The sequence below is a fragment of the Orycteropus afer genome, unplaced genomic scaffold, assembly GCF_000298275.1.
Source record: "Orycteropus afer afer isolate SDZICR_OR568_19922 unplaced genomic scaffold, OryAfe1.0 scaffold00164, whole genome shotgun sequence".
In the NCBI taxonomy this organism is placed as follows: Eukaryota; Metazoa; Chordata; class Mammalia; order Tubulidentata; family Orycteropodidae; genus Orycteropus; species Orycteropus afer.
Window position 1 is genome coordinate 2,717,690 of NW_006921751.1, and position 13,300 is coordinate 2,730,989.

The following is a 13,300-nucleotide window of genomic DNA, read 5'->3' on the forward strand; positions in this document are numbered from 1 at the left end:
GTGTCTGTGTTAATTGATTTCCCTTTTCTTTGTTGAAGAGCGTCTCTGCAGTCCTTGTGCCTAGTCCGCCATCTTGTCAGAACTCAACATGTATGTTTTTATACAATTATAAGGTCCTAAACCTGATAAGACAAAATTAATGATGAAATTAGAGGTAAGGAAATGGATGAAGGGAGAATGTCATTTTAAGAAGTTTGAACAATATACTGAGTGAAGGGAAGAAAGAAGCATGTGTAGAGCTAGAGGTTACTGATGGGTGGTGCAGTGAAAGTAGGAAAACTTACAGTCAAATTGAAGCAATTTTGGATATTTGCAGGTGAATGTGATAAAGAGAACAGAATAAAAATTAGAGTTATTGGCAAAAGTGTGGATGAAGTGAATCATAAAGTTAACATGGACAAAGAAGGATGAAAGTTTATTATTAATAAATAAAGGAATGAATGGACAAGTAATACAGAACATATTTAATACATGAAAAGAGATAGTTGAATAAAATAAGTAAAAATATAAACACTTATGTTGTTGTTATTTGCCATAGAGTCGGCCCCGACTCCTAGCGACCCCTCCTTGGGTTTCCAAGGCAGTTATCACTACGGAAGTAGGATTGCCCAACCTTCCTTCCGAGGAGTGGCTGGTGGGTTTGAATTGCCAGCCTCCTGGTTAGCAGTCAAGTGCCTTAGGCACTATGCTATAGTAAATAATATGAGGCTTAAAGTTTTTTGTTTTTTTTTTTAAGAGGAAAAGCAATTAGAGATGTTGAAACAATGTTAGGAGCAATCACTGCAGTGGATTGCTGAAATAAGTAAAAGAAAAAGTCATTGGAAATGAAGAGGTCAAGACACTTAGAAACCAGGCCACTGAACAGTTTTTCCTGTGAAGATTGAAGTTACAGTGGATGAAGAGAGTAAAATAGACAACACTGTTTCAATAAATTAGTTTGAATTCAAATAATTAGAGAAATGGAAGATTAATAGGCTGAAGGTGATAATGGAAAACAGAGAGAACTCCAAAATCTAATTCCTGGTGATGAGTTATGGAGGGTGAGAGAAAATAAAAAGATAAGGTCAGAAGTGGTGTTCTCAGGAAGGAGAAAAATTTCAATTAAGACATAAATTGGAGGGAGCACTGAGATAAGTGAGGATACAACAAAGTTTGCTAATTATGGAGGAGAAACTCCAGGACATAGAGTGAGTGGTTTAGGAGGTTCAGGAATGCTGCCCAGGGACAGACCTTTATGCAGAACATGGAACATTAGGGTACAGAATGCCATAGACACAGACAGTTGGTCCCCTACCTGATTTAAACAGGGAACAGTTGTCTGTGAAGTTAGATAGAACGCATTCTCTTGTAAATAGGTATTTATTTTATCATTTGGTCTGGTTGGCAGGGATCTTAGATGCCATAAGCACTGCATATTATATGACTGGACTATTGGGAAACATGGAAACTATCATACATATTCTGTGGACTGATTGGCAGAAGATTCACAAATGGTAAACTCATTTGCTGAGTCTTCTGAATGATGATTAATTCAAATATTATATGTTTATGATTAATAAAATGACAACAACAAAAAAAACCAACTTCAGACTATTGACACATATAGGCTGTTCAAACTTCTAGACTAGAAAAGAAAGCTGATACAGACATTTGAAAAAGCAATTAAGCATGTAATAATGTTCAAATTTTGACATTATATATTATTTCTTAAGTTAAACACAGAATTGGATTTCTCAGTATATGAGCTTGGTCTTTAGGCTTAAAACTTCTAGCTTGTTTCCCAAATGTAGCAAAATGATACTCCTTTGTAGACATAATGACCAGCTAAAAAGAATTGTATTTACTATGATGAGTCTCTTTTTATTAGAGAGAAAAACATTTGCCATGTGGCCAAATGGACCTCCACTCACATTCCACTGACCTTAACTGAGTCACATGGTCTTGGCCTAGCTGTATGGAGGTTCCAAAGCAAGTTTCTACTGACTATCCAGCTCTGATAGCAAAAAGTGCCTAAGGCAATTGATTGCTAACCAGCAGGCTGGCCTTTCAAACCCACCAGCCACACCTCAGAAAGAAGGTTGGACAATCTACTTCCATAGTGATATCTCTTCGGGAAGCCAAGGAGGGGTCACTATGAGTCGGGGCTGACTCCACGGCACAGAACAACGACAACAATATCCAGCCTTTATAGTGGAAACTCAACTTTGATAGTAAAGACAAAATGAGGGAGAAGGGAAATGACTACAGGTGACCCATTAGTAGTATCTGCCAGAGGAAAAACAGGCTTCCTATTACTGAAGTGTGAGTGATGTGTGTGTGGTTGTGTGAGTGTGCACGCGTGTGCTTTAGTGTATGTAAATATATCTTTAAATACATTAAGGTTATTTTCTAAATAAGTTTTTGCACTTTGTTATATGTTTCTAAATTTTCTTTATGGGACCTGTTATTCCTTACAGAAATTTTTAATGTTTATGTAAGCAACTCTATCAACCATTTCCTTATAGCTTCTGGCTTTCATGTTATGCATAGAGAAGTAGCTATCCTCTATCAAAGATACTAAAATATTCTCTTCTATTTTGTTCAACAGTTTTCAAAATTTTACTTTCTAATATTAAATCCATTGCTGTATCTGAAATTGATTTCAGTGAGGTATGGATTTTCATTACATTTCCCCCCCCAAAGGCTAACTGGTTTTCTCAGCATCATTTGTTGAATAGCTAATCTATTATCCATGAATTTGAAATACTACATTTACAAAATGCTAAAAAATAAAAAGAACATATAAAACTGAGTAAAGTACTAAACTTTTTTTTTATTTTCAGTCATTCACCTGTTTAACTAATCATGCTTTAGTCTTGAATTTTAAAATATGAATGAAAAAAAAAAAAAGATGGAGATAAGCCAGCTAAGTTCACTCCAAGCTATATCTGGAGGATTATAAGTTTGTACCCCACATTTTCAAATGAACCACCTCACATATGGACAGAAAACATCATCCACGAAGTGAGAAGATCTCAAATTCTCTTTCACTATCACTGACTTTGCCAGATGCAGGTCCTGAAGATATCCAGTCTGAAAAATTAAAGCCTCTTCTGCTGAGCAGTCAGAATATTTTTCATCCTACTATGTACCATGCACTGCTATAAAAGAAAACTCATGGGTAAGACTGGTAAAGTCCATGCTTTCACAATAAAGCCTGTTGACACTGAGTTGATTCGAACCCGCAGCAGCACTTTAGGCAGTGGTAAGTGCAGAGAAGAAAAACAAAGTAATGAGATTGAAAGTGACTAGGTTCTGCTGGGGAATTTCAAATAGGTGGTCAGGGAATCTACGAGATGTAATGTGTGCAAAAACCTCAGGGATAAGCAGGAGCCAGCCATGATAGGCCTGGAGGCTGAGCATTGTAGACAGGGACAATTTCAATTTCAAAAGTCTGAAAATGGAATGAGTTTAGGTTTTAGGATATTTGAGGAAAAGAAGAGGCTGGAATGCAGTGAGAGTGTAAGTCAGGAGAGTGTTAAATGAGGCCAAAGGGCCAAGTAGGCATTAAAACAAGTAAGATATTGTAGGCTATGCTAAGAAGTATGGATTTTAGATTCACAGCTGGTAGCTTTTAAATAAGTTTGCTTCACCAACCCAGTATCCTGTATATTTAGGAGATCCTCAACAAGATTTTTTTCTTAACTCTCATCACTGTTGCCATCAAAATCCTTTCTTTATCCTTTTTCAAAATAATCCATGCTCTAATTTACCTCTATTATGACACCTGGAATACACCTTCTTTATACCTACTTGTTCCTCCCATGGCCTCTCAAGTTTGTGGCTGTATTACCAATGCTAAATAAGTTTCTGGCCCGAAATAGGCTTTCAATAAATGCCTATATGAAATTAATTGTTCAAATATTCATTATGTTGTTATCAGAGATACCAGACACTTCTGGGCAAAGGGATCACAGTAAATGAGTGGATTTGGTTAATGAGCAAAATACACAGTTTCTGCCCTCCTGGAATTGATAACTGTCAGGGAAGAAAGACAAGTAATTATGATTCGTAATAAATTCATAGTATACACAAAATGTAGGAACTCTGGTAGCCTAGTGCCTAAGGCATTTGACTACTAACCAGAAGGCTGGCAGTTCAAACCCACCAGCCACTCCTTGGAAGGAATGTTGCGATACTGCCTCAGAAACCCAAGGAGTGGTCACTATGTGTTGGATCCGACTTAACGGAAGTGCATTTGGTTTTATCCACAAAATGACGAAGTGTGGGATGCTATGGAAGCACTTAGCAGTAGCATAGATTAATCTAGGAAAAATCAGAGAAGTCTTCCAAGACAAAGTGAACATACTCTGATACTTTAAGAATGGCAAGAAATTAGCAAGAGGAGGAGACCTGAGTTATCCAGACACATGAATCTTGAATAACCTTAAATTCATTCATTCAAAGCATTTCCTTTTTTCCCTATCTCTACCAACTCGACGGCACATAACAACAACAACAACAACAACACTGCTCTAAGGAGCTCTGGTAGCATAGTGGCTAAAGCACTTGACTGCTCACCAGAAGGCTGGCGGTTCAAACCCACCAGCCACTCCTCGGAAGGAAGGTTGGGCAATCCTACTTCCGTAGTGATACTGCCTCGGAAACCCAAGGAGGGGTTGCTATGAGTCGGGGCTGCCTCGACGGCACATAATAACAACACTGCTCTATGCTAATGTGAATATGGGTGTTCAGTACTTAGAAGTTCATCTTCTAGCATGATTTTCTTTCTGGAAAAAAAAAAAAAAAACATTTACTATTCTAACAAACATATCCCCAGTTTACAATGGTTTAATACAATATAAATATATGCTTCCACTTATGTCAGTCCAAAACCCAAGTTTGGTGAGCAAGCTTCCATGCAATGGTTCAAGGAAAGAATTCCTTCCATTTTGTATATTTACCTTCCTCTAGATCTTCAAAATCCTTCACTTCTAAGCAGTGGACAGTCAAAATAGAGTTTGTGTAAGGCATACCTGCTTATTAACTATCTTGGCTTAGAAACATGGCTTTTCTGCTCATTGGGAAGAACACATCACATGGCTCCCTGCATGTATGGAAGCTAAAAATGTAGTCTCCTTAAGAGAAACTGCTTTCTAGCAATGACTCTGAACTAAGGAATGTGCAAGGAGACCAATAAATCAATCTTTACCAACTAAATGTAAATCTCAGAATCTCATTCTTCTGTTCCCAACTATGAGGATATAACAAATCCCCATTACCCTATTGTCTTCAGTTTTGAGGCCAGCTGCCTATGCAGTGTTTCTTTTTCTGATTCTTGGCTCCCTAAGCTAGGTCAGATCTCAGGTTAAAAGGACATTGTCTTTCAGGCTACCAAATAGGCAGATGCCAGCTGCAAGTTTGGGAGTCCACATGACACCCTAAATTCTGACCTGCTGGGAACAAATTCAGAAGCTTTCCGACTACCCCTTCAGGATGCTAGCCATAAGCTTGAAAAGTCCCCTGTGAGATCACTAACTTCTGATCTGACAGCTCCCGCTACTCCTTTGGATTCAGGCATTTTCTATAATGACTCACAGAATTCACAGAAAGTACTTATGTTTACAGATTTATTATAACAAAAATATGTAATTCAGGATCAGCATAAAAAAGAGAAACATGTGGCAAGATCTGGGAGTTCTCCTAATGCAAACTTTCCATGTCCCAAAAGGATGTGTTACCCTATCGAGTATATCAATGTCTTTCATCAGCAGAAAGTTCTCAGAACTTCCATGTCTAGAGCTTTTATTGACTTCATGTTGTTGTTGTTGTTAGGTGCTGTTGAGTCGGCTGTAAGTCATAGTGACCCTATGTACAACAAATTGAAACACTACCTGGTCCTGTGCCAGCCTCACAATCCTTGCTATAGCTGAGCCCATCATGGTACCCACTGTGTCAATCCATCTCATTAAGGACCTTCCCTTTTTTCGCTGACCCTCCACTTTACCAAGTATTATAACCTTCTCCAGGTAATGGCCCCTTCTGACAACATGACTAAAGTAGGTACGATGAAGTCTGGCCATTCCAAGGAGCATTCTGGCTGTACTTCTTCCAGGACAGATTTGTTCATTCTTTTGGCAGTCCATGATACTTTCAGTATTCTTTGTCAACACCACAACCCCAAAACATCAACTCTTCTTCGGTCTTCCTTATTCATTGTCCAGCTCTCACATGCATATGAGGCAATTGAAAATACCATGGCTTGGGTTAGGTTCATCTTGGTCTTCAAGGAGACATCTTTAGACTTCAGCATTTGAAAGAGGTCTTTTGCAGCAGATTTGTCCAGTGAAATACGTCATCTGATGTTGTGACTGCTGCTTCCATTGGTATTGATTGTGGAACCAAGTAATATGAAATCTTTGATAACTTCAATCTTTTCTTTGTTTATTGTGGTGCTTCTTACTGGTCCAGTTGTGAGGATTTTCATTTTCTTAGTGTTGAGGTATAATCCATACTGAAGACTGAAGTCTTTAATCTTTATTAGTAAGTGCTTCAAGTCATCTTCACTTTCAGCAAGCAAAATTGTGTCATCTATGTATCACAGGTTGTTAATGAGTCTTCTTCCAATCCTGATACCCTATTCTTCAAGCAGTCCAGCTTCTTAGATTATTAAACATACAGATTGAGGAAGTATGGTTAAAGGATATAACCCTGACTCACTCCCATCCTAATTTTCTTTTATTTTTTTTCTTTTATTTTTTTAATCTTATTTATTTATGTTTATTTTAAGAGCTTGTTTTACATTCAACACTACATGTATATTTAGTTTCACTCCCCATTTACCATGTCCAACTCTAACCCAGTCTCCTTGCCTCCCTACCCAGTAATCCTCCCCCTGTGCCCCTCATATTTATGCAATTCTGTTTGTCCTTCATTCATCAGTTTTGATGTTGGTCCTCTTCTGCCCTGTGGTCTATTGCTCTAAGGGATGTATTATCATAGAGTATGTGGGTGCATCATCCTGGCTTAGGTGGTCTGCATGTATATCTTGTTAACTATTGGGCTGAGAACCAGCCCCTGGAAGTGAGTTTTATTCCAGGTGCAGAATGTATTCCAGGACCATAGAATTGGGGGTCTCATCAGATTCCATCTGACCAGTAATTCTGGTCATTATTGAGTTTTTAGATTTTGTTCCACGTTTTCCCTCTTACTCTATCCAGGATCTCCAGATTTGATCCTTTCCTGAGTGGTTGGCATTGGTAGCCAGGCACCATCTATAATGACTCACAGGGCCATTGTGTTCTAGGGCTGATTGCTTCCATATGCCCTTTTGCGTTTGTTTTTTTTGCATTCTTCTTCACTTCCAATGCTAGGAGACCATTAGCTGCATCTTAGATGGCCGCTTGAAAGCTTTTAAGACTGCAGTCACTACTCACCAATGTAGGATGAGGAACAAAGTTATGTATTTTGTTGTGCCAATTGAGTCTGGTGTCCCCCATTATTATGGTCCTGAAATGGTAGATCTATTGGATCTCTCTCCCATAGTGTCTGGGTGTCTGTGAGGGATTGCTCTGTGTCTGTCTTCTATTGTTTCTGTAAGGATTGCAGGTATTTTGTATCACTGGTGTCTGTGCAAGATTAGCCTCAGCTGAATCTATCCTTGGTCTAGAGTATATTCCTGTTCACTGATCCCCATCTGATCCTCTCAGGTGTTTATGGGTTTATCTGTAGCCTGATGTTTGGTGTTAATTGTAATGCTGTATTGTGGACACATTGGTTGTACTAGCATTTGTCATCTATCTCTTATGTGCAAAATTTGGTGTCCTCCCATTTCCTAATGTTATCATGATATGGTCGCAAACACTTTCTGTATATCCCTCCCCTTACCCACGTCAGCTTGTGGGCCCCAACTATCCCAAAATTAATCCTTCCCCTTCCCTCCCCATCCTGGTAACCTACAAAGTGGGTTCCCTTTCCCAAGCAAACCCTTCTTTGTCTTTTTACAGTAATGGGCTCATATAGTACTTGTCTTTCTGTGATTGACTTATTTCACTCAGCATAATGTCCTCCAGGTTCATCCACGTTGTGAGATGATTCATGAATCCCTCATTGTTCTTTAATGTAGCGTAGTATTCCATTGTGTGCATGTACCATAATTTGCTTATCCACTCATCCATTGATGGGCATTTAGGTTGTTTCCATCTTTTTGCTATAGTGAATTGTGCTGTGATGAACATAGGTGTGCATACGTCTGTTCATGCGCTATCTCTTACCTCTTTAGGATATATTCCTAGTAATGGAATTGCTGGGTCAAATGGTACTTCTGTTTTCAGGTTTTTAAGGAAACATCATACCGTTTGCTGCAATGGTTGTACCATTTTACAATCCCACCAGCAGTGCACAAAAGTTCCAATCTCTCCTCAACCTCACCAGCATTTGTTATTTTTCTGAACTGTTGAACTTTGCTATTATTGCTGAGGTGAGATGATATCCCATTGTTGTTTTGATTTGCACCTCTCTAATGATTAATTATCGCAAGCAATTTCTCCTATTTGTTGGCTGCCTGTATATCTTCTTTGGTGAAGCATCTGTTCAAGTTTTTTGCCCATTTGTGAATTGGGTTATTTATCTTTTCAGTGTTGAGGTGTTGCAGCCTTCTATAGATTTTGTAGATAAGTCCTTTATCAGATATGTCATAGGCAAATATTTTCTCCCAATCTGTAGGTTCTCTTTTTACCCTTTTGATGGCATCTTTCAATACATAAGAATTTAATTAAAAAAAAAAAAAAAAAAACCCAGTCATCTAACTTCTCTTCTACCTCCTGCACATTCTGGGTTATGCTTGATAGTCTATTTATGCCATATATTAGTGCTCCCAGATTTGTCCCTATTTTATCTTTGATGAATTTTATAGTTTTGGGTTTGACATTTAAGTCTTTGATCCAGTTTGAGTTTATTTTTGTGTATGGGCTGAGGTATAGGTCTTGTTTCATTTTTCTGCAGGTGGATATCCAGTTTTGCCAGCACTATTTGTTAAAGAGGCTGTCTCTTCCCCATTTAATGGGTTTTGGACCTTGGTCAAAGATCAGTTGTCCATAGATGGATGTGTCTATATCTGGACTTTCAGTTCTGTTCCATTGGTCTGTCTATCATTTATCAATAGCATGCTGTTTTGACTACTGTGGCTGCACAGTAGTTCTTAAGATTCAAGAGTGTGAGACCTCCCACTATGTTCTTCTTCTTCAAATATGCTCTGCTTATTTGAGGTCTCTTTCCTTTCCATATGAAATTAGTAATTGTTTTTTTTTTCATGTATCCCCTTGTTTTGTTTGAACAACAGCCTTCTAGTCTATATACAGATTCTTCATGAGCACAATTAAGTCTTCTGGAATTCCCATTCTTCTCAAACTTATCCATAATTTGTTAATCCATACAGTCAAATGCTTATGCATAGTTAATAAATCTATTCTTTAGATGATCTCTATATTCTGGTGGGATATAATCAGGGTCATATTTTGGTGCTCGTGGACTTGTTTTAATTGTCTTCATCTTTTGCTTGAACTTGCATATGAACAGTTGATGATCCGTTCCACACTCAGCTCCTGGTCTTGTTTTGGCTGAAGATATTGAGCTTCTCCCTCTCATCTTGCCACAGATGTAGTTGATATTATTCCTGTGTTCTCCATCTGGTGAGTCCATGTGTATTGCCATCGTCTGTGTTGTTGAAAAAAGGTATTTTCAGTGAACAAGTCTTTGGTTCTGGAAAATTCTATCGTATAATCTCCAGCATTATTTCTAGTACAAAGGCCAAATTTTTCAGCTACTGGTGATTATTCTTTGTTTCCAACTTTTGCATTCCAATCACCAGTGATAATCAAAACATCTTGATTGCATGTTTGGTCAATTTGGCTTTGGTGGTTGGTGCATAAATCTGAATAGCAGAAGTAGTAAATGTTTTTTTTTTTTTTTTTGTTATGGGTATGGATATTATCCTATCACTGACAGCAGTGTACTTCAGGGTAGATCTTGAAGCATTCTTTGTGACCATATTATTCCTCTTCAATTTTTTATTCCCAACATAGTAGATCATATGGTTGCCTGATTCAAAGTGGCCAAAACCAGCCCATTTAAGCTCACTAATGCCTAGGATATCAAGCTTTATGTGTTCCATTTCATTTTTGACAACTTCCAATTTTCCTAGATTCATACTTCATACATTCCATGTTCCAATTATCAATGGATTTTGCAGGTGATTCATTTGCAGGTGATTCTTCCATTTTGAGTCTTGCCACATCAGCAAATGGAGGTCTCAGAAGCTTTACTGCATCCACATCATTAAGGTCAGCTCTACTTTGAGGAGGAAGCTTTTCCCCAGTTGTATCTTGAGTGCCTTTAACTTGAGGGGTTCATCTTCCAGCATTGTATTAGACAATGTTTCAGGGCTATTCATAAAGTTTTCCAGTAACATATCAGACAGTGTTTCACTGCTATTGATAAAGTTTCACCTGCAAATTCTTTGAGAAGTGGATTGCCCCTTCCTGTTTTCAAGTCTGTCTTAGTCTGGAAGTTTCACTGAAACTTGTACCCCATGGGTGACCTTGCTGGTATTTGAATATTGATGGCATAGCCTCCAGCTTCACAGCAATGCACAAGCCACCATGGTATGACAAACTGACAGACGAGTGGTGGATTGACTCCATGGCATAGTTATAATTGAAACATCATTGCAAAATCATGAATGGGATCTCATTGAACATGCATGGTTGATTAAATCATACCCTTCTCCATCCTTGACACTAGCTGATCAGGTAGTATTGTGTCCTAGCAAGCCCCCATTAATTTGCACAAATCCTCAGGTGTAATCTAGAAGTTTTAAAAGAATAAAAGCACTTCAAGTAAGGAAATTCTAAAGTTTTAGAATGATCTCTCAGGAACCAAAGGTAAAATTCACTTTACTCTCAATAAGGTGATTCATTACCTCACAGAACAGAAGCACAAATTGCTGATGAACAACTCACTTTCTCTGGAATATGGATGCTGCTCTGAATCTGGCCCTGTTTTGCTCTTAACTCTATCTTTTGTTGCTCTCCTAGTAGCAGATTGTGTTTACTGGGCGCATTCTTCCATTTCCCCCCAGTTTGCCTCTCCATGGCCTTCTGAGTGGTCCCTGATGTTTTGAAGTCAACATACCTTATAAAACTACTGAAGGAATAGGTATATATTACTTGAAAAAGGAAAAAAAATTGCAGGAAAATTTGCTATAATTATCTAATGCCTGAAAGAGCGTTTTATATAGATTAAAAACATATATATAAATAGTATAAATATATACTTTATATATATATATATAAATTTATATATATTTCTATATATAAATATATAAAATAGTAATATATTATATTTCATATGATTCCCTAATATTTGATTGTGAAATTGGAAGTTAGTAACAGTGGAATTAAAACAAGGAAGTCAAATATACTCAAATATAAATTTGGCTTTCTCAAGACAGGATAGGTTTCTACATGACTGGATAAGGTCAATAATAGCGTATATAAAGGATCAAGTGGCAGAAATATAGAAAATATTTTCACTTACATTATAAAATTTTATTTTCAAATGATTCTATATTTATTACCAACATTATCATTCTGCTTTTGTATAATGTGATTAAAGTATGTAGCTACTATTAGACCTATAATGGAAGAGGTCTAATTTGTGCCCATTCCAAAGAAAAGTGATTCCACATAATGTGGAAATTATCAAACAATATCATTAATATAACACACAAGCAAAATTTGGTTGAAGATAATTCAAAAATATTTCCAGCAGTACGTAAACAGGGAACTTACAGAAATTCAAACTGGATTCAGAAGAGGACATTGAATAATGGTTATTATTGCTGATGTCAGATGGAACTTGGCTGAAAGCAAAACATAGCAGAAAGATGTTTACCTGTGTTTTATTGACTATCCAAAGACATTCAATTATGTGAATAATAACAAATTATGAATAACATTTCAAAAAACGGCAATTTCAGAATGCTTATTTGTATTCATACAAAAGCTGTAGTCATTTGAATAGAGCAAGGAGATACTGCATGGCTTAAAATCAGGAAAAGTGTGCATCAGGGTTGTATCCTTTCACTATTCTTAGTCAATCTGTATGCTGAAAAAATAATCCCAGAAGCTGAACTATATGAAGAAGAATGAAGCATCAGGATTGGAGGAAGACTCATTAACAACCTGCCATATGCAGATGACATAACCCTTCTTCCCAAAAGTGAAGAGAAATGGAAACGTGCTGATAAAGATCAAAGACTACAGTCTTCAGTATAGATTACACCTCAACATAAAGAAAACAAAAATCCTCACAACTCTACCAATAAGCAGCATCATGATATAGCAAAGATTGAATTTGTCAGGAATTTCATTTTCTTGGATCCTGTGATGCAGTGAATTACATAATATGGTTCTTCTAGTCACAGTCTTTTTGACTCCCACAAGATGACTGGGTGGGACTATGCAAATATGAGGTGCTCATGGCCAACAAGGGTATTGGATAACTTGCTACTAATGTAAAGAAGGAACATGGTATGATTTTTTGGGTGGGACTGTGCAAATAAGTTGTAGGAACCCTAACATGAGAATTCCCAGCCCACCGAGTGAGAGAGCTGAGTGAGGTGCATCTCTGGGCACCTAATTGCAAAACTAAAAGAGCTTTGTAACACTTGCCTGAGCAGGGCAGAGGCCAAGAAGCTGCAGTGCCAAAAGACTGAGGCCAGAGAGAAGCATGCCTGTGGCATGGCTGAGAAGAAGCTGCCCTGATTGAAGAACTCCATATTGAGCTGCTTCTGTTACTTCCCTAATAAACCTCATAATCAGTATTATCTGTGAGTTCTGTGTGGCCATTGTAATGAATTATCAGACCCAGCAGAGAAGTAGAGAGTGCTGTTGGTAGGGATGGTTGGTGTCAGATTTGGTAAAAAGTTTAAGGGTGATGGCATGTCTGACCTTTGCTTCATAAGAATCAGCCTTGGAGTGTTGACCTTGAACCTTCTCCCCCCTTGTGAGGTTAGAGGAGGTTTCGATGCTACCCCTTCCCTTTTTTGTAGATCCACATTCAACACACTTGGAAGCAGCAGTCAAGAAATAAAACTATGTATTCTACTGGACAAGCTGCAAAAGTCCTCTTTAAAGTGTGAAAATGCAAAAACGTCACTTTAAGGGCTAAGGTACACCTGACCCAAGCCATGTTATTTTCAGTTGCCTCATCTACATGTGAAAATTAGACAGTGAATAAGGAAGACTGAAGAAATATTGAT